At 43.9% G+C, this 23,909-nt stretch overlaps 1 protein-coding gene across 4 annotated transcripts in view; it reads right to left on the reverse strand.

Annotated features, from left to right (window-relative positions):
* LOC110486185 (junction plakoglobin) overlaps positions 1–23,909 on the reverse strand; it is an 81,550-nt gene that overhangs the window by 27,868 nt on the left and 29,773 nt on the right. The window contains exon 1 of one of the 4 annotated variants that reach the window (XM_036940845.1): positions 16,799–16,939. The exons of the other annotated variants lie outside the window; for them this stretch is intronic. The gene's annotated coding sequence lies outside the window, so the exon portion shown is untranslated. Of the gene's footprint in view, positions 1–16,798; positions 16,940–23,909 lie in introns of those variants that run through there. 4 annotated transcript variants of the gene reach the window in all.

A 23,909-nucleotide genomic window follows, 5' to 3' on the forward strand; every position in this document is an offset into this window, starting at 1 on the left:
GTGTCTGTGTGCGCGGTGTATGTCCACTGTCCATGTACAGCTGAAGTCAGAAGTTTACATACACTTAGGTTGGAGTGATTAAAACTCGTTTTTCAACCACTCCACAAATATCTTGTTATCAAACTATAGTTTTGGCAAGTCGGTTAGGACATGTACTTTGTGGATGACATAAGTCATTTTTCCAACAATTGTTTACAGAGAGATTATTTCACTTATAATTCACTGTATCACAATTCCAGTGGGTCAGAAGTTTACATACACTAAGTTGACTGTGCCTTTAAACAGCTTGGAAAATTCCAGAAAATGATGTCATGGCTTTAGAAGCTTCTGATAGGCTAATTGACATCATTTGAGTCAATTGGAGGTGTACCTGTGGATGTATTTCAAGTCCTACTTTCAAACTCAGTGCCTCTTTGCTTGACATCATGGGAAAATCAAATCAAGTCTGGTTCATCCCTGGGAGCAATTTAAAAATGCCTGAAGGTACCACGTTCATCTGTACAAACAATAGTACACAAGTATAAACATCATGGGACCACGCAGCCGTCATACTGCTCAGGAAGGAGAGGCGTTATGTCTCCTAGAGATGAACGTACTTCGGTGCGAAAAGTGCAAATCAATTCCAGAACAACAGCAAAGGGCCTTGTGAAGATGCTGGAGGAAACAGGTACAAAAGTATCTATATCCACAGTAAAACAAGTCCTATAACGACGTAACCTGAAAGGCCGCTCAGCAAGGAAGAAGCCACTGCTCCAAAACCACCATAAAAAAGCCAGACTACGGTTTGCAACTACACATGAGGACAAAGATCGTACTTTTTGGAGAAATGTCCTCTGGTCTGGTGAAACAAAAATAGAACTGTTTGGCCATAATGACCATCATTATGCTTGGAGGAAAAAAATGGGGAGGCTTGCAAGCCAAAGAACACAATCCCATCCGTGAAGCACGGGGGTGGCAGCATCATGTTGTGGGGGTGCTTTGCTGAAGGAGGGACTGGTGCACTTCACAAAATAGATGGAATCATGAGGTAGGAAAATTATGTGGATATATTGAAGCAACATCTCAAGACATCAGTCAGGAAGTTAAAGCTTGGTCGCAAATGGGTCTTCCAAATGGACAATGACTCCAAGCATACTTCCAAAGTAAAATGGCAAAATGGCTTAAGAACAACAAAGTCAAGGTATTGGAGTGGCCATCACAAAGCCCTGACCGCAATCCTATAGAAAATGTGTTTTGCAGAACTAAAAAAGTGTGCGAGCAAGGAGGCCTACAAACCTGACTCAGTTACACCAGCTCTGTCAGGAGGAATTAGCCAAAATTCATTCAACTTCTTGTGGGAAGCTTGTGGAAGGCTACCTCAAATGTTTGACCCAAGTTAAACAATTTAAAGGCAATGCTACCAAAAACGAATTGAGTGTATGTAAACTTCTGACCCACTGGGAATGTGATGAATGAAATCAAGGCTGAAATAAATTATTCTCTCTACTATCATTCTGACATTTCACATTCTTAAAATAAAGTGATGATCCTAACTGACCTACGACAGGGAATTCTTTACTAGGATTAAATGTCAGGAATTGTGAAAAACTGAGTTTAAATGTATTTGGCTAAGGTGTATGTAAACTTCCGACTTCAACTGTATGTGCATCTGATACTAATCTTGTTCGAAGCGAGATATCTAAAACTCATTATGCTAGCCTGCATATAAACCACATTTTCTCCATTCCGAATGAGAAATTGCTAACAAATGATGACAGATACACTCTCTTTAACTGAACTTAAACTGACTGGAAGGCAGACGGAGAACAAAACAAATGAGCAAAGTGTAACTGCTTTTCTCCAGGCATGGGAAAACGGCTCATACATTTCATCATCACCCCCTTCACGACGTAATGAAGTGTTTCCGCGTGACTGACAGGTAGATGAAAGACCTCCAGTTTCCACACCAACCACACAATCACCCATAGAGCCAAATGAGTGAGGGCCTCGATCCGCACCCACACTAAGAGATAATGCAGCCTGTCTGTCTGACACAAAATGGCAGGTTGACATGAAAGCAGAAGCATAACTGGTAAAAAGCAGATTTGGACATTTGGACTGTCACAACAGGCTTTTTCAGAGAGCCATTTTCTCAGGTTTACCGTTCGATGTTCAGCGGCACCTCGAGAGAAAAAAAAAACTGAATGTTAGTTCTCGATATAAAACATTTAGAAACCTCCACTAAGACAAACTGACAATTCTCTTTAGCACGAGGGTGTTTTTTGACAGAAGCCGTCATTCTGAAGTTTGTTTCTGCAATCTCTACGGACATGCCTTTTTCTCACAACCTCTTTTTCCTATCTCTCTTTCAATCCATCCCTCATGTTCTCTCTCCAAGGACACCTAATCTCTTTGCTCACTTTCAGCCACACCATTAAACTCTCTAGGTTGTATTTTCTCAATCGTTCCTTCAACCCTCTATTCAAAAATAACTTTTCCTTCAAATGTTTTTTTCCCCTTTTTCTCTTTCCAAACCTCTGTTCCTCTCTAAAGTCTCTCTCTCTCTCTCTCTCTCATTCTCCATTTACTCTGGAGAAGATAAAAAAAAACAACTCCACCATTCTCTCACTGTCGCTGGGACACACACAAGGCTTCTGGGAAATAGCTTTTTTAATTGTTGTTGTTATGATGCCACAGAGCCTGTTTTCCACCAAGTCATTAATCAAACTGGCCATGGAGTGTCTCATGTCGATGCATGCACACACACACACGCACACACACACACACACACACACACACACACGCACACACACGCCCCAAGAGCCAGTTGGTCTAGCCAACGGTGGCCAGGGATGATATTTAGTTCATTAAAAAGCACTTAAAAACACTGGTGGAATTCAAAATGGCTTTTAACAGAACTGCCTTGACATAATTAAATAAGACAAGGTTAGTATATTACTCTTAGATGAACCTTCTTCATTAATGTTCATTCAGTTTATCTGAAGGCTTTGGTTTGGTTCAAAGGGCAAAAACCTTCTCTTTTAACCCTGCTCTCTGATTTAGAAAGAGAAGGATATTTTTTTTATTTCCTTTCACATTAGAATACAAGTGTGTTACTATTTAAAGTAGGCTATACACACATACTGCTGGGTTTAATCTTGATCAGTTGCTTTGAAGAGTATTAAATGTGTGTGTGTGTGTGTGTGTGTGTACGTGTGTATCCTCATAGGTCAAGGACAGAAATAACCAGGGCAGGAAAGAGCAGAAGAGAGGAAATTCCTGTTTTCTGTCCATTGTCCCAGTGAAGGTCATGATTATATTCACGTAATCTCTTTTTCACTTTCCTTTTCTCTATATCCCATTCTTTCTTTCACCTTTATAAGTCCCCTGCTTGCTTTCTCAATAATTATTGGCTTCTCTCCTTGTATGTTTCTACTTCTCTCTTGCATTCATCTCACATATCAATTTCTCTCTTTCTCTCTTTCACTCACACACACATCAAGGCTGCTGTTGCCAGGGCTCTCAGGCACAGGAAGGATGTTTTTGGACGGCGCACAGCTGAACAATGATACACCAGCAGATCTGCCTTCTTCCATCTGACGTCAAGGGCCTGTGCAAGTTTGGCAGTCTGCGTTTGTGTGTTTTCGTTTGTAAGTCGTAGGTCAACAGATTGTGTGCGATGTGTTTGTATGTGTATAAGACGTATTGATGTTCATGACACACAGATGTATTGGTGACTGACTCACGGGTCCTTGGTACTTATACTTCACTGTGGATCAAAATGTGTGTGGGTGAGTGACAGTGAGTGTGTGTGTGTGTGTGTGTGTGGGTGCAGACAAGGTCAACGGTCACCCCGTCTCTCCATGACTGACTCATCTCCGGGATCTGATAATGAGATGACAGTCTCTCTCTCTCTCTAACTCTCTAATCGCTATACACACCGGGCCATGCAAATGAAAGCAGCGGCCGTTTATTTGGCATCACAGTCGGCTGCAGACACGCCATGTTTGCCAAATTCCTGGAGTGGATCTGATGACACCGTCACTCCCCCCCACCGGTCGCCCTCCAATTACAAACCCTGACAGTGTTCCCAACTTTCCTTCCCCCCCGATACCTGTGCTACTGATCTCAGACCTTTGAAAAGCTACTGCTGTTGCTGTTGCTGTTGTTAATTCTATTTATACGTTGTTGTTCCCTAGGGCAAGCCCTACGCTTTTGGGGCCTTAAGTGAACAATTATTGCCCCCATCCCCTCCACCTTGCAGGAAATCATTTTAGTGGCCCAACTCTTGACGGTGCAGTGACAAAAATGTTTTAGAGTTCTTTCCCTGCAATTCTACACATTTTGCCATGACTTAAGCCATGTTATGCTATCTGAGAGAGAGTGACTAATCAAATGAATGGGGGCCCCCTGGAGGTCAGGGCTCCTGGGCACGTGCCCTACATGACCAGTCGATAATTGAGACCACGATTAGTACACGTTTAGATAGCTGTCTAGACTAACTTACCAATCCAAAAAATCTTAGCTGACATGGGCAAATTGAGTGACTATCAGTGACTGACATTACAAGAGATAAACTGTTTATGCACAACCAAATGTATAAACTGCACCTTGTGTATTCTACTATTCTAACTCTCAAAAGTAAGTTGAGACCATGACTGCGTTCCCCTCCCCCCCAAAAAGTGCGGGAACCTAAGCGGTCGCTTATGCCACTTATGCCTAGGGATGGCCCTGTTGTTCCCTCCACAATGCTCTCCCACTGTTCCTAGACCTGTGAAAAGGTGCTGCTGCTGCTGCTGTTATTCTAAGCTCACTGACACTCTCCCACTGTTCTCAGACCTTTGCAAAGGTGCTAGTGCTGTTCCTGTTGTTGTGCCCTCCCAGTTGCTCTATTCACCCACTGTTCCTAGACCTGTGAGGAGCTGACTGCATGTTAAGTAGTGATCCCTTGTTTGGTGACTGACAGTAACATTTTGTACTTTGATAGGTCAGGTTGACCTAAGTATTCCAGTGGAGACACAACCACCACACTGAGCTCCAGAGAAACCATCTCACTGAGCTCCAGAGAAACCATCTCACTGAACTCCAGAGAAACCATCTCACTGAGCTGCAAATGAGCTTGGAGAGTGGACGCTGTGCAGAGTTCTGCTTTTGTCCTCCCAACCTAAATAATTCAGGTGTTTACAACACCCTTCTGTCACCATCACCCTGACAGCAGCTCAAATGTCACTTAAAGGGATAGATCAGGTCAAATTTATATTTGAGTCGAATTACCCTTACCTGAGTTGTCTGAAGGCCATGCTGACAGAATCCACAAGAATCCATTAGTTACTTCTGCCACGGCGGCGAGTTAGCAACCTTATGTATTCTAGAGAAACCATCACACTGAGCTCCAGAGAAACCATCACACTGAGCTGCAAATTAGTTTGGAGCGTGGATGCTGTGCAGAGTTCTGCTTTTGTCCTTCCAACTTCGTCAAAATTCATGAATGTAAACAGCCAAAACGATGTTAGCAATGCTGCACTACAAGCCCAAACCTCTTCAAAAACACTTAAAACAACTATTTTAGCAGTATGAAGCGAATATTCCAATGCTCTGATAGTTCAATTAAGCCACTGTTGAGTTTGTTCACAGCTCTGGTAATCAATCTGTGAGTGCCCAATGGAATACAATAAAACTTTATTGTACATTTTACAGCATAGAACAGAAAAATATGCGGCGGTGCAACTACATGAGTAAAAAGTTCCAGTTTAAAGTGTAAAATGTTGGTCCCATGTTTCATGAGCTGAAATAAAAGATACCAGAAATGTTCCATATGCACAACAAGCTTTTTTCTCACACATTTTGTGCACAAATTTGTTGACATCCCTGTTAGTGAGCATGTCTCCATTGCCTAGATAATCCATCCACCTGACAGATGTGGCATATAGAGAAGCTAATTGAACAGCATGACCCTTACACAGGTGCACCTTGTGCTGGGGACAATAAAAGTAATTTCTCGACCATTAGCTGCCTCTAACGTCGTTTTAGAGAATTTGGCAGTACGTCCAACCGACCTCACAATCGCAGACCATGTGTTACCACGCCAGCCCAGGAACTCCTAATATGCTAACTCCTGGCTGTGGCCTGACACCATGGGGCTTCAGACACAACTCAAGGTAAGGGTAATTCGACCCAAATATAGATTTGGCCTGAAATATGCCTTTAAATGCATCTATAGAAGTCTAGGGCTGTGTCTACACATGACATTTACAGTGCATTCAGTAAGTATTTAGATCCATTGACTTTTTCCACATTTTGTTACGTTACTGCCTTATTCTAAGATGGATTCAATAAAAAAATGTCCTCATCAATCTACACACCTAACATTTATTTGCACATTTAGAAAGAAAGAGATATCACATTTACATAAGAATTCAGACCCTTTACTCAATACTTTGTTGAAGCATCTTTGGCAACAATTAACAGCATCAAATCTGATGCTACAAGCTTGGCACACCTGTATTTGGGGAGTTTCTCCCATTCTTCTCTGCAGATCCTCTCAAGCTTTGTCAGGTTGGATGGGGAGCGTCGCTGCACAGCTATTTTCAGGTCTCTCCAGAGATATTCGATCGGGTTCAAGTCCGGGCTCTGGCTGGGTCACTCAAGGACATTCAGAGACTTGTCCAGAAGCCAGTCCTGTGTTGTCTTGGCTGTGTGCTTAGGGTAGATGTCCTGTTGGAATGTGAACCTTCACCCCAGTCTGAGGTTCTGAGCGCTCTGGAGCAGTTTTTCATCAAGGATCTCTCTGTACTCTGCTCCGTTCATCTTTCCCTCCATTCTGACTAGTCTCCCAGTCCCTGCCGATGAAAACATCCCCAAGGCATGATGCTGCCCCCACCTTGCTTCACCGTAGGGATGGTGCCAGGTTTCCTCCAGACGTGACGCTTGGCATTCTGGCCAAAGAGTTTAATCTTGAATTCATCGGACCAGACAATCTTGCTTCTCACCACCCTGACCAAGGCCCTTCTCCACAGTTTGCTCAGTTTCTCCGGGTGGCCAGGTCTAGGAAGAGTCTGTGGTTCCAAATTTCTTCCAGTTAAGGATGATGGAGGCCACTGTGTTCTTGGGGGATATTCAGTGCTGCAGAAATGTTTTGCTACCCTTCCCCAGATCTATGCCTCGACACAATCCTGTCTCTGAGCTCTACAGACAATTCCTTTGACCTCATAACTTGGTTTTGTTCTGACATGCACAGTCAACTGTGGGACCTCATATAGATACAGTGCCTTGCGAAAGTATTTGGCCCCCTTGAACTTTGCGACCTTTTGCCACATTTCAGGCTTCAAACATAAAGATATAAAACTGTATGTTTTTGTGAAGAATCAACAACAAGTGGGACACAATCATGAAGTGGAACGACATTTATTGGATATTTCAAACTTTTTTAACAAATCAAAAACTGAAAAATTGGGCGTGCAAAATTATTCAGCCCCCTTAAGTTAATACTTTGTAGCGCCACCTTTTGCTGCGATTACAGCTGTAAGTCGCTTGGGGTATGTCTCTATCAGTTTTGCACATCGAGAGACTGACATTTTTTCCCATTCCTCCTTGCAAAACAGCTCGAGCTCAGTGAGGTTGGAAGGAGAGCATTTGTGAACAGCAGTTTTCAGTTCTTTCCACAGATTCTCGATTGGATTCAGGTCTGGACTTTGACTTGGCCATTCTAACACCTGGATATGTTTATTTTTGAACCATTCCATTGTAGATTTTGCTTTATGTTTTGGATCATTGTCTTGTTGGAAGACAAATCTCCGTCCCATTCTCAGGTCTTTTGCAGACTCCATCAGGTTTTCTTCCAGAATGGTCCTGTATTTGGCTCCATCCATCTTCCCATCAATTTTAACCATCTTCCCTGTCCCTGCTGAAGAAAAGCAGGCCCAAACCATGATGCTGCCACCACCATGTTTGACAGTGGGGATGGTGTGTTCAGCTGTGTCGCTTTTACGCCAAACATAACGTTTTGCATTGTTGCCAAAAAGTTCAATTTTGGTTTCATCTGACCAGAGCACCTTCTTCCACATGTTTGGAGTGTCTCCCAGGTGGCTTGTGGCAAACTTTAAACAACACTTTTGATGGATATCTTTAAGAAATGGCTTTCTTCTTGCCACTCTTCCATAAAGGCCAGATTTGTGCAATATACGACTGATTGTTGTCCTATGGACAGAGTCTCCCACCTCAGCTGTAGATCTCTGCAGTTCATCCAGAGTGATCATGGGCCTCTTGGCTGCATCTCTGATCAGTCTTCTTGTATGAGCTGAAAGTTTAGAGGGACGGCCAGGTCTTGGTAGATTTGCAGTGGTCTGATACTCCTTCCATTTCAATATTATCGCTTGCACAGTGCTCCTTGGGATGGTTAAAGCTTGGGAAATCTTTTTGTATCCAAATCCGGCTTTAAACTTCTTCACAACAGTATCTCGGACCTGCCTGGTGTGTTACTTGTTCTTCATGATGCTCTCTGCGCTTTTAACGGAACTCTGAGACTATCACAGTGCAGGTGCATTTATACGGAGACTTGATTACACACAGGTGGATTGTATTTATCATCATTAGTCATTTAGGTCAACATTGGATCATTCAGAGATCCTCACTGAACTTCTGGAGAGAGTTTGCCGCACTGAAAGTAAAGGGGCTGAATAATTTTGCACGCCCAATTTTTCAGTTTTTGATTTGTTAAAAAAGTTTGAAATATCCAATAAATGTCGTTCCACTTCATGATTGTGTCCCACTTGTTGTTGATTCTTCACAAAAAAATACAGTTTTATATCTTTATGTTTGAATCCTGAAATGTGGCAAAAGGTCGCAAAGTTGAAGGGGGCCGAATACTTTCGCAAGGCACTGTAGCTGTGTGCCTTTCCAAATCATGTTGAATCAATTACATTTACCACAGGTGGTCTCTAATCAAGTTGTAGAAACATCTCTAGGATGATCAATGGAAACAGGATGCACCTGAGCTCAATTTCGAGTCTCATAGCAAAGGGTTCGAATACTTATGTAAATAAGGTATTTCTGTTTTTTTATTTTTTATTTTTTTTAAACATTTCAAAAAAAACTTTTTTCGCTTTGCCATTATGGGTATTGTGTGTAGATTGATGAGGAAAATGTTTTATTTAATCAATTTTAGAATAAGGCTGTAATGTAACAAAATGGGGAAAAAGTCAAGGGTCTGAATACTTTCCGAATGCACTGTACATGCAACTTCTTCTATCAGAATACAACGATTGCATTGACAAGACAGGTCGCATTGTAGTCTGACTTCGTTCAGATCTGGCTGTCCACCTCTGGTGATGGTCAGGGATATATTGTGTGCCAATTTCTCCTCAGTCTAGATGTTATCAGGCTACCAAAAGTGCATATTGTGGGCGACGTCATCAAGACTCTGCCCACAAGTCTCCAGATAACTTGTGCTTTGGGAACAAGAGACAACCTATAAAATGTTTGAGGAAATTACGTTCCAAGAATGTAAAGGCATGTGTCTGCAATCCTTTGAGCTTTGCTTGCTAGCTAGCTAAAGCTGGCAAGTTAGTTACGGTAGTTAGCTAGCTACAGCTGGCTAGTTAGCTACAGTAGTTAGCTAGCTACAAGTTGGTGTTGTGTTATTTTCATGTTTAGCCTATTCCACCATTTGCAGAATGCACATTGGGAATTTGAATATAGCATGGGAAAAGGGAATCCGGACTCAATGTGGACATGGTGGACACATTTACAGACATCATTACAGACATCATTTGAGTCAATTGGAGGTGTACCTGTTGATGTATTTCAAGGCCTACCTTCAAACTCAGTGCCTCTTTGCTTGACATACTGGGAAAATAAAAAAAGAAATCAGCCAGGACCTCAGAATTTTTTTTTTAGACCTCCACAAGTCTGGTTCGTCCTTGGGGGCAATTTCCAAACGCCTGAAGGTACCATGTTCATCTGTACAAACAATACTGCGAGAGGTCCCGGGTTCAGATCCCGGATGAGCCCCCACTTGTCACAGGCCGGCTCATAGCCTGTGGCAAAAATGAGGGGACACGAACAACAGGTATGGGCCAATCAAAAAGGTTCTTTATTATAAACCAAACTATTAACTTTAAACAAAGAAAAAGGAATGAGGTGTGAAAGTATCATAATGTAAGGTGTATGTAAAGTGCAGGGATGCGTGAATCTCTGTGTGTGAATGACTGAGTGAAAACTATGCAAAACTACAAAGGAACAAACAAAACAGAATCATACCTGGAGGAGCAGAGAGAGAGACAAGAGTGATTAGTGAAGCGGTTTAAATACCCTGAGCCCAGGTTACTCCAATCACTAACGACCCTCCTCTGCCTGCAGGAGGAACCGCCCCTGCACTGCAGAGGAGGGGCCGTGACAGTACGCAAGTATAAACATCATGGGACCACGCAGCCCTCATACTGCTCAGGAAGGAGACGCGTTCTGTCTCCTAGAGATGAACGTACTTTGGTGTGAAAAGTGCAAATCAATCCCAGAACAACAGCAAGGGACCTTGTAAAGATGCTGGAGAAAACAGGTACAAAAGTATCTATATCCACAGTAAAACGAGTCCTATATCGACATAACCTGAAAGGCTGCTCAGCAAGGAAGAAGCCACTGCTCCAAAACCGCCATAAAAAGCCAGACTATGGTTTGCAACTGCACATAGGGACAAAGATGGTACTTTTTGGAGAAATGTCCTCTGGTCTGATGAAACAACAATAGAACTGTTTGGCCATAATGACCGTCATTATGTTTGGAGGAAAAAATGGTGGAGGCTTACAAGCCGAAGAACACAATCCCAACCGTGAAGCATGGGGGTGGCATTCTTTTTTGTATTATTTTTTCTCTCCACTGGCTATCTGGTAAACAGGCTACACTCTAGGCAGTCTCTTCTGCTGATGTGTGTGGGTCTGGTAGTGGTACTCTCTCTATTCTACTCTTTTCCTTTCGGCATGGTTAATACCTGCCTGGCGCCCGAACAAAATCTTTCTTTACCCCTCTCTAATAAATACCGGTACAATGTTGTGGGGGTGCTTTGCTGCAGGAGGGACCGGTACACTTCACAAAATACATGGCATCATAAGGTAGGAAAATTATGTGGATATATTGAAGCAACATCTCAAGACATCAGTCAGGTCAGCTTGGTCGCAAATGGGTCTTGCAAATGGACAATGACCCAAGTCTACTTCCAAAGTTGTGTGAAAATGGCTTGAGGACAACAAAGTCAAGGTATTGGAGTGGCCATCACAATGCCCTGACCTCAATCCTATAGAACATTTGTGGGCAGAATTGAAAAAGCATATGCGAGCAAGGAGGCCCAGAAACCTGACTCAGTTACACCAGCTCTGTCAGGAGGAATGGGCCACAATTCACCCAACATATTGTGGGAAGCTTGTGGAAGGCTACCCGAAATGTTTGACCCAAGTTAAACAATTTAAAGGCAATGCTACCAAATACTAATTGAGTGTATGTAAACTTCTGGCCCACTGGGAATGTGATGAAATAAATAAATCATTCTCTTTGCTATTATTCTGACAATTCACATTCTTAAAATAAAGTGATGATCCTAACTGACCTAAATTTTACTAGGATTAAATGTCAGGAATTGTGAAAAACTGAGTTTAAATGTATTTGGCTAAAGTGTATGTACATTTCCGACTTCAACTGTACATGTAGGTGTAAACGCATGTTGTGTTTGGAATTCCATGATCAGAACTCCACGATCAGAATAGAAAAACTGCATTACTGTCAAGTCACAGCCTAGGTAATCTAGAATCATCTTGCACTCCTCCAATGTTAACCTTAACTATGATATAAAATGTAAAACTGGCCTTAGATCAGTGTCTTGAGGTTAACTTTGTTCTACTCCCACCTGTGAAGATGAAGGCTTAATTATACACTTTAGTATTCCATATAAGACATAGGCTTGAAAAGAACATGTTGATTCCACAGCAACACTGCACTGCATGATGAAAGGCAATATGAAAGGCTTTAAAGAGAGTAGCTGGTTCAGTTCAGGGAAAGTACTTTTTTGCTACTGGAGTTTCTTATTCCTCACAGTGAGTACATTTACATAATCAGTTTAATATGAAAGCATTACTGTGTATGTCAGTAGGAGGATTATGCAATAGTCATGTAAACACCTTACCCTGCTAGTCTTAGTCGGCGTAAGGTCAACATTGAAGTAATTATAACGCCGATTAACACATCTGGTTTTCTAAGCAATCTTTGAAATTATGAGCACATATGAACACTGTCCTTGGTGTTCCAGCTGTGTATTTCATATGCGTGTGCTAGCACCAGCCGAGCGAGCCTACCTCTTCAGCACTGCCATCTGCCCGGTACAGTTGAAACCGGGGATTCATCTGCGAAGAGAACACTTCTGGTCATCGGATGTGAGCATTTGCCCACTGAAGTCAGTTACAACGCCGAACTGTATAGTTTACAAACTTTTTGAGAAGAATCAAATATTCTTCAAAAACATAACATGTGGTAGAACATTTATTTTGATTGGTGATTTTCTGCGTTTATCAAAGTGCCATCAGGTAGCCTGATTTCAGATGTATCCATGTAAACCAGATTATTAGGAATATCATTCTTCTTGCAAAGCATGTAAACATTTTAAACAAACTATTCTATTAATCTGACTATCCACAATAAGCACATTATTGTGTGCATGTAACCGTACTCAGAGAAGATTTTGTTTATAAGGGATAGACGTATACTAGACGTCTTTTATATGTAAAGCCTTTACAAGCAATATCTTCACTTGCTCCCTCCCTCACATTTTTTTCCACATATTATAGAGGCAACTGTATGCTTTCCTTTTCTGACTTTACAGAAAATTAACCACCTCTTTCTTTCTTTGCCCCAACCGCCATTTCTCTGTTCCCTCTCTCTCCCCATCCAACCAGATTCCAATCAAATAATTTGTGTTTGCACAATTGTTGCTATACGACTTGAAACAAGGACTATAATGGATTTGGATATAAAGAATTACTGGATGTTCCCCCTACAACATCTGTTTTTTGTTGTTGTTTTCGCATTTCAGCGACAACACAGAGTTACACATGAGACGAACACACGTACAGTCAATAACACAATAGAAAAATCTATGTACAGTGTGTGCAAATGTAGTAAGATTAGGGAGGTAAGGCAATAAATAGGCCACAGAGGCGAAATAATTACAATTTAGAATTAACACTGGAGTGATAGATGTGCAGATGATGATGTACAAGTAGAGATAATGGGGTGCAAAAGAGCAAAAAATAAATAAAAAACAATATGGGGATGAGGTAGTTGGGTGTGCTATTTACAGATGGGCTGTGTACAGGTACAGTGATCGGTAAGCTGCTCTGACAGCTGATGCTTAAAGTTAGAGAGGGAGATATAAGTTTCAGTCATTGGCAGCAGAGATCTCTAGGAATATCTCGAAATGATCATTCCAAGTAATTTAGGATTTTTAATAATGTTCTCAACTGGCCTACCTGATTAAATAAAGGTGAAATAAGAAAAAAAAAAGTTTTTTAAATGTGTCTAGCTGAATCACCTCATCCTCTGCAAGTGGCTACACTCAGCAGTTAACAAACTCCATAGGGTAGATGATCTAATATGACTAATCATTAATCAATACAGACTGGTCATTGGAGGATGGCGGGTGATCATTAGCTGAAATTATGTCACTAATGTACTTATGGAGATCGATGAGGTGATTAAACATGGTGCACTCACAGAATAGGATAGGAGAATATTGGGAATTAGTAGATGTCATGTTTCCATGTGAACGAGCGCAGCATGGACTAGCATTCAAACTCAGAGGTAACAGCAGGGTTTAGGCTCATTTGTGCCATAGCTCAGCTCTATGCAGTATATTTTTAAAGCTCAGCCAAGGGCCAGGTGTCATAAGAAAGTTTCCAAGTGAGTCGCGGAGGGTGAGAAATGATTTGAGCACAACAAAAAACTTCCCTGCTAGTGGTGAACTTTCTATGGATTTCAATGGAATGATGGGACTGACCAGATGGAAAGGAATTATGGTCTATTGTATTGGACCAACTATCCAAGACATTATAGCCAGGACCTTTTGCTCTCACTTTTATTCAGTTTGTTCAAAAGAACTGCCCTTCACACAAGCACGATCAAGGTGATGAGTTTGGTTTGTTCAAAGGAGCTTTAGGAATACCTTTCTGTAATAATGAGTTGGCGTAAGAACTTAGTGTGCAACAAACTACAAAGCGGGCCAAATGTGAGAAACAGAATAAATAAAGCGGAACAAAAGGACAGTCAATTATTTCTTCCCAGTTTACAGAGACTTTGTTCCAGTAAGAGTAGTAGCGTTGCCTCACATGACTGGCTAATTATCTCATATCTGCCACGTAAGTGGGCTCAGCTCACAAGGAACCCGAGCACCCAACTGCCTTTTCGGGTTCACAAAAAGACATGCCTAACCTCACATGCCCCCAAAGAGGAACAGAGAACTTATTTTCTATCCCTTTCTCCTAATCTTAAATTGCACTGGCAAGTGCTGTGACCCGCAGAGATAAGGTAAAGAGACACCAACCCGGCCAAACGTTTGAAGGCCAGGTAACAAATGGATCCTGTCACGACAGTGTCATGAATTAATTAGTTGGCCATTTTTCAGAATGCACCCAGTTCCAGTTCCCAGCCAGACTCATCCACTAGACTGAGGGAACATCAAGAGGAGACTTTTTAATGAAGTGTGAAAAACTATTTCCGACTTTTTGTCAAGAATCGTAATGTTCCCCCAATGGGCTACTTAACGTTGGCAAAAAAAAACAACAACAACTGCAGCTTTCTGTTCTAAAGACTTCAAAAGGTCCTGAAACTGGTGGCTCAATTCAAAGATACCAGGCAGACAGACAGACAGTCTGGCTTTAAGCAGTTGAGCGATGCATCCCGCAACTTCAAACAGCCACCAAAGATTTGAGAAAAACAGAGCTACAGGGTGATTATCGAAAGTGAAAAATCCTATTATCATCCACTTCTGAAAACAGTCATGAAATGACGGCTGGCGTCAATTCAGGAGCGTTATTAGAATCTAAATTTAGACTATAAAAATCATTGGAAATAAGGATGCATTTTTTTGTGTGTGATGGCTACACCTTTGATGTCAACCTGGAAGCCTTGTTGGCTAATGAGGTGTGGGAAGGGGATGCTGAAAGAAAAGACCTCCACTTATCTCCTGCCTGTATCCCAGCACAGCAGTTTCAGTACAACAGGATAACCAAGTCAGCCATGCACGCACACGCACACACACACACACACACACACACACACACACACACACACACACACACACACACACACACGTCTCTGTGGGGAATTGAAAGCCTTTTCATCTTCAGTCTTCAGTAATCTGCTGCTATTAGCAGTGCTGAGAGGAGGGAGGGAGTCGCATAGCGGCCCTGGGATGACGGATATGTGCCAGCATGGCGGTGACTGGTGATCCTGAGAGGCAAGCTGAGGCGACAAATAGAACAATCCCTCTCATCTCGACAAGCTCTGCACATGGGACACGGAGAGGGAATTAATCCCTAGGAAGCTCGCTAATTAACGAATGCAAAACGTATTTGAGCCTAACGAGACTTCCGTCATCATTGCCTTATCAACGCCTCCCTCGCTCGTTATGAGTCTGCAAGCTAAGCTAATCATAGTTTGGAGAAATACTCTACATGAGGGTGCTGAGAATCAGAGTACGGAAGAGCGGATACTGAACGATAGCCTGTGTTTGGTTTGGTAAACTGCCGCTGGACATGCAGTTCTGGAAACGAAATGAGGTACACTCAACAGTAGCAAATTAAAGAGGGATAAACCTGCGCAACTGTGCGAAACATAAAATGCAAATTAAAGAGCATGAAAACTCTAAGGAGTTGATGCCCGGTTTGTGGAATATATTCAGCCAATTATGCTTTTCAAAACACTAGCCTCCGACTGTACTGTCTGTTCAGCCAAGGCCAAAGCTATGGTCCACTGAAACAAGTTGATTGCGAAAAATGAAACCTTGAAAGTCTGCTACAGGAATAAAATAAACACATCCGTCAATAACTTCACCCGAGTAGAATGCTGAGTGGGAGAGTGTTGTTGGAGAGGAAATGGATTTCATGTTTCATGTTCAGCTGCGATTTTAGCATGTAAATCTTAGTAGGGCAAACCCCCACACTATAACAGTGACAAACGGTGCCCACAAACTGTCAAGGCCTACATAAAGCTGTCCCTACAGCAGAGTCCCAACACCTTACCACTGCTACAACTGGCTATCAGTGGAGCCTTGTCTGGCAGCGAAACAGTTAATTCAGCCTAATTTACTTAGAAACACAGAGCTGATATGACTGACTTGCTTAAACAAATGTGATTTCTACTGACAATTGAGATGCACAAACTATTGCATAAGAGGACGATTTTGATTAAGACATAATAAGCAAGCTAGGTTGGAGTCAATAACTATTTGTTCAGCGATTTTGAAATGTACAGAGACAGAATTCAGAACATGGGCCGTTCTTACATTGTTCTCCCTGTACACCAAGTCAGAACCGTATAATAAATAAATGGGGCATATAAGCAGACAATGAAAGCTCTTACAAAATTTGATGATGACATTTCTCCCAAAAAATCTTTAGGCCACATGTGCACCACCAAGTCAGAACAGAAGGCTAAGTTATTAGGGTGAGGCACATGGGCTACTACACAACATCCACTTAGTATGACTTCCTTAGCTACAGCATACATATCTCACTGGCATATTACATAATTTATGCAGCAGCATACAATACATTTTCTGACTCACCTTGTTATGCTGTATTCACTTGAACAGGAGGGAGGCGCAGAGGTCCTTTGTTGGTAAATTTTGTCAACAAACTTTGTCATCAAAGTCTGGCATTCTCTGGATTTATGGTGCTTTCAAGACAAATGGGAACCCTGAAACAAACAGGTCAAATCATGATGACGGCAGTGATCTTCAGGTCGGAAAAAGAGGCCAGAGTTCCCGACATGGAATTCCCAGTTGGATGACCGTTCACAACATATTTTTCTCAGTCGGAGCTCATTTTTTTTCAGAGTTCCGAGTTGTCTTGAACTCACTGAAGTCTGAGATTTCCCAGTTCCAAGTTTCCAGTTGTTTTGAACGAGGCAGAAGTCATGGCCAATGTTGAATGTTTATCCTTTTAAGCTTGGTCCACACACCCACTCCACTGATTAGCAGTCTAATGATTGCTTTGCAATGCTTGCAATTAGCAACTGATTCCATCCAAACCCCTCATTGTTGAATTTGCAATTTCCAAATTGTTGTGTAATGTCTATGTCCAATGGCCGATGAGCACCAATACGTTTTATCTATAATTTATTTTCATAACTTCTCTTCATATGACAAGGATTGAAAAGGATTTTCCAGTAGATTGTCAATTTCATGATGATGACTGCTAGCTTGCTAGCTAAGATTTTGAAAGTATGATGTTGACATGATCAGTACAATCAAAGCTACGGTGAGACATAACAGGATTTGACATCATTTTATCTGTGGCCAATGACCTTGAGCCTACTTCGATGGGCACTTCTAATGTAACTCTATGGCAGCACCAAAGGGGCATGAATTTTAGAGCTCTCCCTGTCGATTTTGCTGTGACATGGTGTCCCCATGAGTAACAGAACTAGAGTAACAGAACTAGAGAACATTACCAACCCCTATTCTCCGTGTTTTCCCCTGGCTGCCCCACTACCACAGAAAGCACTGAGCTAGGCTGAAACACATGCATTTTGGAGTTGCCTTCCTCAAGAAAACAAAAAAGAGACCATGTTTGTATGCAGCTTTATTAACACAAATGTTGTTGTTTTTTTACATTGTTTTGAAACTGATATATGACACGTAATAATGACAAAATAACATGCAAAACACTACTAAACAGGTGAGGGTCAAAAGAGGTGGGGCATCTCTCTAAATTCTCTTTCCCATCCTTGTCTCACTCACTCAATTGCGCTCTGGCCAATTGCGCTTCCTCTACACACGTGTGCTGCCGAGTGCGCACAGAAGCTCCCGTAAGCCTACAGAAATAAATGCCTATAAAAATGTATCTAACTGATGGGATACACAAGCTACATTCCTTGACAAATGATGACAGTTTCATCACACTTTCAAAAATGACTGGTTGATTGAAGTAGGGAAATATGTGCTCCAATAATGAGCTACAGTTTTGGAATAATTGTATCCCGTCTATTTTCCGCTTAGGCTACTTTTGTGAACTACAAGAGCCATTTAAAATTATTTGTAATTTTTTTATTTCACCTTTATTTAACCAGTTAGGCTAGTTGAGAACAAGTTCTCATTTACAACTGCGACCTGGCCAAGATAAAGCAAAGCAGTGCGACACAAACAACAACACAGAGTTTAACAAGCGTACAGTCAATAACACAATAGAACAAAAATAATGTTTATATACAGTGTGTGCAAATGGCATGAGGAGGTAAGGCAATAAAAAGGCCATAGTAGTGAAGTAATTACAATTTTGCAAATGAATTGTTTAGCCTAGGCCATAAACCTTCTAAACATAGACAGATTCCACACTGAAAATATGCAAAAACATTAATAAGATAAAGTGTCTTTTCATCCGAATCATTAAGCTTAGGCCTACTCATCAAACAGATGTTGGGGCTGTAATTCATCCCCATGCAGTGTCAAATGTGGAAATATTCATACATTTGGAAAATTCCAAAGAACAGGCAGAATAAACTAAATTGAACGTCTGTATTAAAGGTCGACTGATTATGATTTTTCAATGCCGATACTGATACCGATCATTGGCGGACCAAAAAAAGCAGATACCGATTCATCGGCCGATTTCTATATATACAGTTAAAGTCAGAAGTTTACAAACACTTAGGTTGTAGTCATTAAAACTCGTTTTTCAACCACTCCACAAATGTCTTGTTAACAAACTATAGTTTTGGCAAGTCGGTTAGGACATCTACTTTGTGCATGACACAAGTCATTTTCCCAACAATTGTTTACAGACAGATTATTTCACTGAATCACAATTCCATTGGGTTAGAAGTTTACATACACTAAGTTGAATGTGCATTTAAACAGCTTGGAAAATTCCAGAACATTATGTCATGACTTTAGAAGCTTCTGATAGGCTAATTGACATAATTTGAGTCAATTGGAGGTGTACCTGTGGATGTATTTCAAGGCCTACCTTCAAACTCAGTGCCTCTTTGCTTGACATCATGGGAAAATCAAAAGAAATCAGCCAAGACCTCAGAGAAAAATTATAGACCTCCACAAGTCAGGTGGGAGCAATTTACTCCTTGGGAGCAATTTACAAACGCCTGAAGGTACCATGTTCATCTGTACAAACAATAGTACGCAAGTATAAATACCATAGGACCACGCAGCCGTCATACCACTCAGGAAGGAGACGCGTTCTGTCTCCTAGAGATGAACGTACTTTGGTGCGAAAAGTGCAAATCAATCCCAGAACAACAGCAAAGGATCTTGTGAAGATGCTGGAGGAGACAGGTACAAAAGTATTGACATCCACAGTAAAATGACTCGTATATATAGACATAACCTGAAAGGCCGCTCAGCAAGGAAGAAGCCACTGCTCCAATATCGCCATCAAAAATCCAGACTACAATTTGAAACTGCACATGGGGACACAGATGGTACTTTTTGGAGAAATATCCTCTGGTTTGATGAAACAAAAATAGAACTGTCTGGCCATAATGACCATCGTTATGTTTGGAGGAAAAAGGTGGGGGCTTGCAAGCCGACGTTCACCATCCCAACCGTGAAGCACGGAGGTGGCAGCATCATGTTGTTGGGGTGCTTTTCTGCGGGAGGGACTGGTGCACTTCACAAAATAGATGGAATCATGAGTTAGGAAAATTATGTGGATATATTGAAGCAACATCTCAAGACATCAGTCAAGAAGTTAAAGCTTGGTCGCAAATGGGTCTTCCAAATGGACAATCACCCCAAGCATACTTCCAAAGTTGTGGCAAAATGGCTTAAGGACAACAAAGTCAAGGTATTGGAGTGGCCATCACAAAGCCCTGACCTCAATCCTATAGAACATTTGTGGGCAGAACTGAAAAAGCGTGTGCAAGGATACCTACAAACCTGACTCAGTTACACCAACTCTGTCAGGAGAAATGGGCCACAATTCACTCAACTTATTGTGGGAAGCTTGTGGAAGGCTGCACGAAACATTGGACCCAAGTCAAACAATTTAAAGGCAATGTGTCACGACTTCCGCCGAAGTTGGCTCTCCTGCCTGTTCGGGCGGTGCTCGGCGGTCGTCGTCACCGTCCTACTAGCCACCATCGATCCCTTTTTCGTTTGTCTGTTGGTTTTGTCTTATTAGTTTCACCTGTGTGTATTTTAGTTTATTGACGTCCTTATATGTAGTAGGTTGTCCCGCCCTTGTTTCGTGCGGGATTGTTTTGGTTTCATGTGTTTTCGTGAATACGTATTGTGTTATTTGCTCCGATACATTTAATCCTGTGTTGGATTATTTCACCCTGTATTTTGGGTTGACCGTGTTTGGTTCCGGAGAATAAACATTCGACTCACTGCACCTGCTCTCTGCGCCTGATTCCACCCACCTTGTTAATACGTGACAGAATCCCGCACCACCAATGGAATCAGCAGGAGCAGCCGCGTCTCCTCTCCCATCGATGGAAGAGAGAGTCCTCCACCACACCAGCGTGCTCCATCGGATTGGTTCTGCCATGGACCAAATGATGGAGAGGATGGATCGATGGGAGAGGAGTGGTCTTCCCACATCATCGCTTGCACCCCCTTCTCCAGCACCTCCTGTTCCTGCGACCACATCTGGCTCCGGGGCTCTGCGGTTGACACTCCCACGGGAGTATGACGGAACGGCGGCTGGGTGCCAGGGTTTCCTCCTGCAACTGGAGCTATACCTGGCTACCGTGCGTCCTGCTCCCTCTGGAGAGGAGAGCGTGAGCGCCCTCGTCTCCTGCTTGACTGGGCGAGCCCTCGAGTGGGCCAACGCAGTATGGAATGGTCCGGACTCGGCAAGGGATAATTACCCAGAGTTCACCCGCCGATTCCGAGCTGTTTTTGACCATCCACCAGAGGGTCGGGCGGCGGGTGAACGGCTGTTCCACCTGCGGCAGGAGACGAGGAGCGCACAGGACTTTGCTCTGGAGTTCAGGACCTTGGCCGCAGGAGCAGGATGGAACGACAGGGCCTTGGTCGACCATTTCAGATGCAGTCTCAGGGAGGACGTCCGCAGGGAGCTGGCATGTCGGGACACCACCTGCACACTGGATGAGCTCATTGACTTGGCTATCCGTCTCGACAATCTGCTGGCTGCCCGCGGGCGTTCGGATCAGGCCCTGTCGTTTCCACTTCCCAGCCCTCCTGCCCCTATCCCTATGGAATTAGGAGGGGCAGCTTCGAGGGAGACCGGAGGAGGAGTGTCCTCCTGCACCAGTTGTGGTCGACGAGGGCACACGTCAGACCGGTGCTGGAGGAACTCGTCTGGGAGTCGGGAGGGCAGGCGGAGCACTGCTCGATCACCCCAGGTGAGTAAGCACCAGACTCACCCAGAGCCTCCTGTCGGTCATGTGTATGTTTTGACTTCTTTCCCTGGGTTTTTTCCCTCTCTACAGCATAAGGCGCTAGTCGATTCAGGCGCAGCTGGGAATTTAATGGATCGTGGGTTAAGGCTAGGGATTCCCCTGGTGTCGGTAGACCAACCTTTCCCCGTGCACTCCTTAGATAGCCGACCATTAGGGTCAGGAGTGATTAGGGAGGCTACGGTGCCACTGGACATGGTAACGCAGGGGGATCATAAGGAGCAGATTAGTCTGTTCCTTATAGATTCACCTGCGTTTCCGGTGGTGTTGGGGGTTCCCTGGTTAGCTCAACACAACCCGGTGATTTCCTGGCGACAGGGGGCTCTTAAGGGGTGGTCAGAGGAGTGTTCAGGTAGGTGTAGAGGAGTTGCCGTTGGTGCGACTACGGTGGAGAGTCCAGACCAAGTTTCCACCGTGCGCATTCCCTCTGAATATGCCGATTTGGCTATCGCCTTCAGTAAAAGGAAGGCGACCCAATTACCACCTCATCGTCGAGAGGACTGCGTGATAAACCTTCTGGAGAACGCTGCACTTCCTAGGAGTCACGTGTATCCATTGTCCCAGGAGGAGACGGTAGCGATGGAAACATACGTTGCTGAATCGCTGAGACAGGGGTACATTCGGCCCTCCGCATCACCCGTCTCCTCGAGCTTATTTTTTGTGAAGAAGAAGGATGGAGGTCTGCGTCCGTGCATTGATTATAGAGGTCTAAATTCCATCACAGTGGGGTTTAGTTACCCACTACCTCTCATCGCTACGGCGGTGGAATCATTTCACGGGGCGCGCTTCTTCACAAAACTGGACCTGAGGAGCGCGTATAATCTGGTGCGTATCCGGGGAGGAGATGAGTGGAAAACTGCATTTAGTACTACATCTGGTCATTATGAGTACCGCGTCATGCCATACGGGTTGAAGAATGCTCCAGCCGTCTTCCAATCCTTCGTAGACGAGATTCTCCGAGACCTGCTCGGGCAGGGAGTGGTAGTGTACATCGATGACATCTTGATCTATTCTGCCACACGCGCGGCGCATGTGTCTCTGGTGCGTAAGGTACTTGGGCGACTGCTGGAGCATGACCTGTATTGCAAGGCGGAGAAATGTGAGTTTTTCAAACAGTCCGTTTCCTTCCTGGGATATCGTATTTCCACCTCTGGGGTGGTGATGGAGGATGACCGCGTTACAGCCGTGCGTAATTGGCCGACTCCGACCACGGTGAAAGAGGTGCAGCGGTTTTTAGGGTTTGCCAATTACTACCGGAGGTTTATCCGGGGTTTTGGTCAGGTAGCTGCTCCCATCACCTCGCTGCTGAAGGGAGGACCGGTGCGCTTGCGCTGGTCAGCAGAGGCGGGCAGAGCATTCACTCGTTTGAAGGAGCTGTTCACCAATGCGCCCGTGTTGGCGCATCCGGACCCCTCTTTAGCGTTCATAGTGGAGGTGGATGCGTCCGAGGCTGGGGTCGGAGCCGTGCTGTCCCAACGCTCGGGCGTGCCACCCAAACTTCGCCCTTGTGCTTTCTTTTCGAGCAAGCTCAGCCCAGCGGAGCGAAACTATGATGTGGGGGACCGGGAGTTGTTAGCTGTAGTCGAGGCTCTGAAGGTGTGGAGACATTGGCTTGAGGGGGCTAAACACCCCTTTCTCATCTGGACTGACCATCGTAATCTCGAGTATATCCGGGCAGCGAAGAGACTAAATCCACGTCAGGCTAGATGGGCCATGTTTTTTACCAGGTTCCGGTTTACCCTCTCATACCGGCCCGGCTCCCAAAACACCAAGGCCGACGCGCTGTCCCGCCTCTATGATACCGAGGAGCGGCCCGTTGAGCCAACTCCCATCATTTCACCGTCATGTCTCGTGGCACCAGTGGTATGGGAGGTGGACGCGGAGATAGAGGAGGCCTCACGGTCAGAGCCGGCCCCCCCCAACTGTCCAGTAGGAACCCAGTACGTACCGAGGGGGGTCCGGGACAAGCTGATTCGGTGGGCTCATACTCTCCCCTCCTCGGGTCATCCTGGCATCGAGAGGACAGTGCGGAGTCTGAGAGTGAGATACTGGTGGCCCACGCTAGCTAAAGACGTGAGATTTTATGTCTCACTCCTGCTCCGTGTGTGCTCAGAGCAAGGCTCCTCGGCACCTGCCTAGAGGGAAATTACAACCCCTCCCCGTTCCACAACGGCCGTGGACACACTTATCGGTGGACTTTCTTACCGACCTTCCCCCGTCCCAGGGAAGTACTACGATCCTGGTCGTTGTGGATCGGTTTTCTAAGTCCTGTCGTCTCATCCCGTTGCCCGGTCTCC

The sequence above is a fragment of the Oncorhynchus mykiss genome, chromosome 13 (assembly GCF_013265735.2).
Source record: "Oncorhynchus mykiss isolate Arlee chromosome 13, USDA_OmykA_1.1, whole genome shotgun sequence".
Taxonomy (NCBI): Eukaryota; Metazoa; Chordata; class Actinopteri; order Salmoniformes; family Salmonidae; genus Oncorhynchus; species Oncorhynchus mykiss.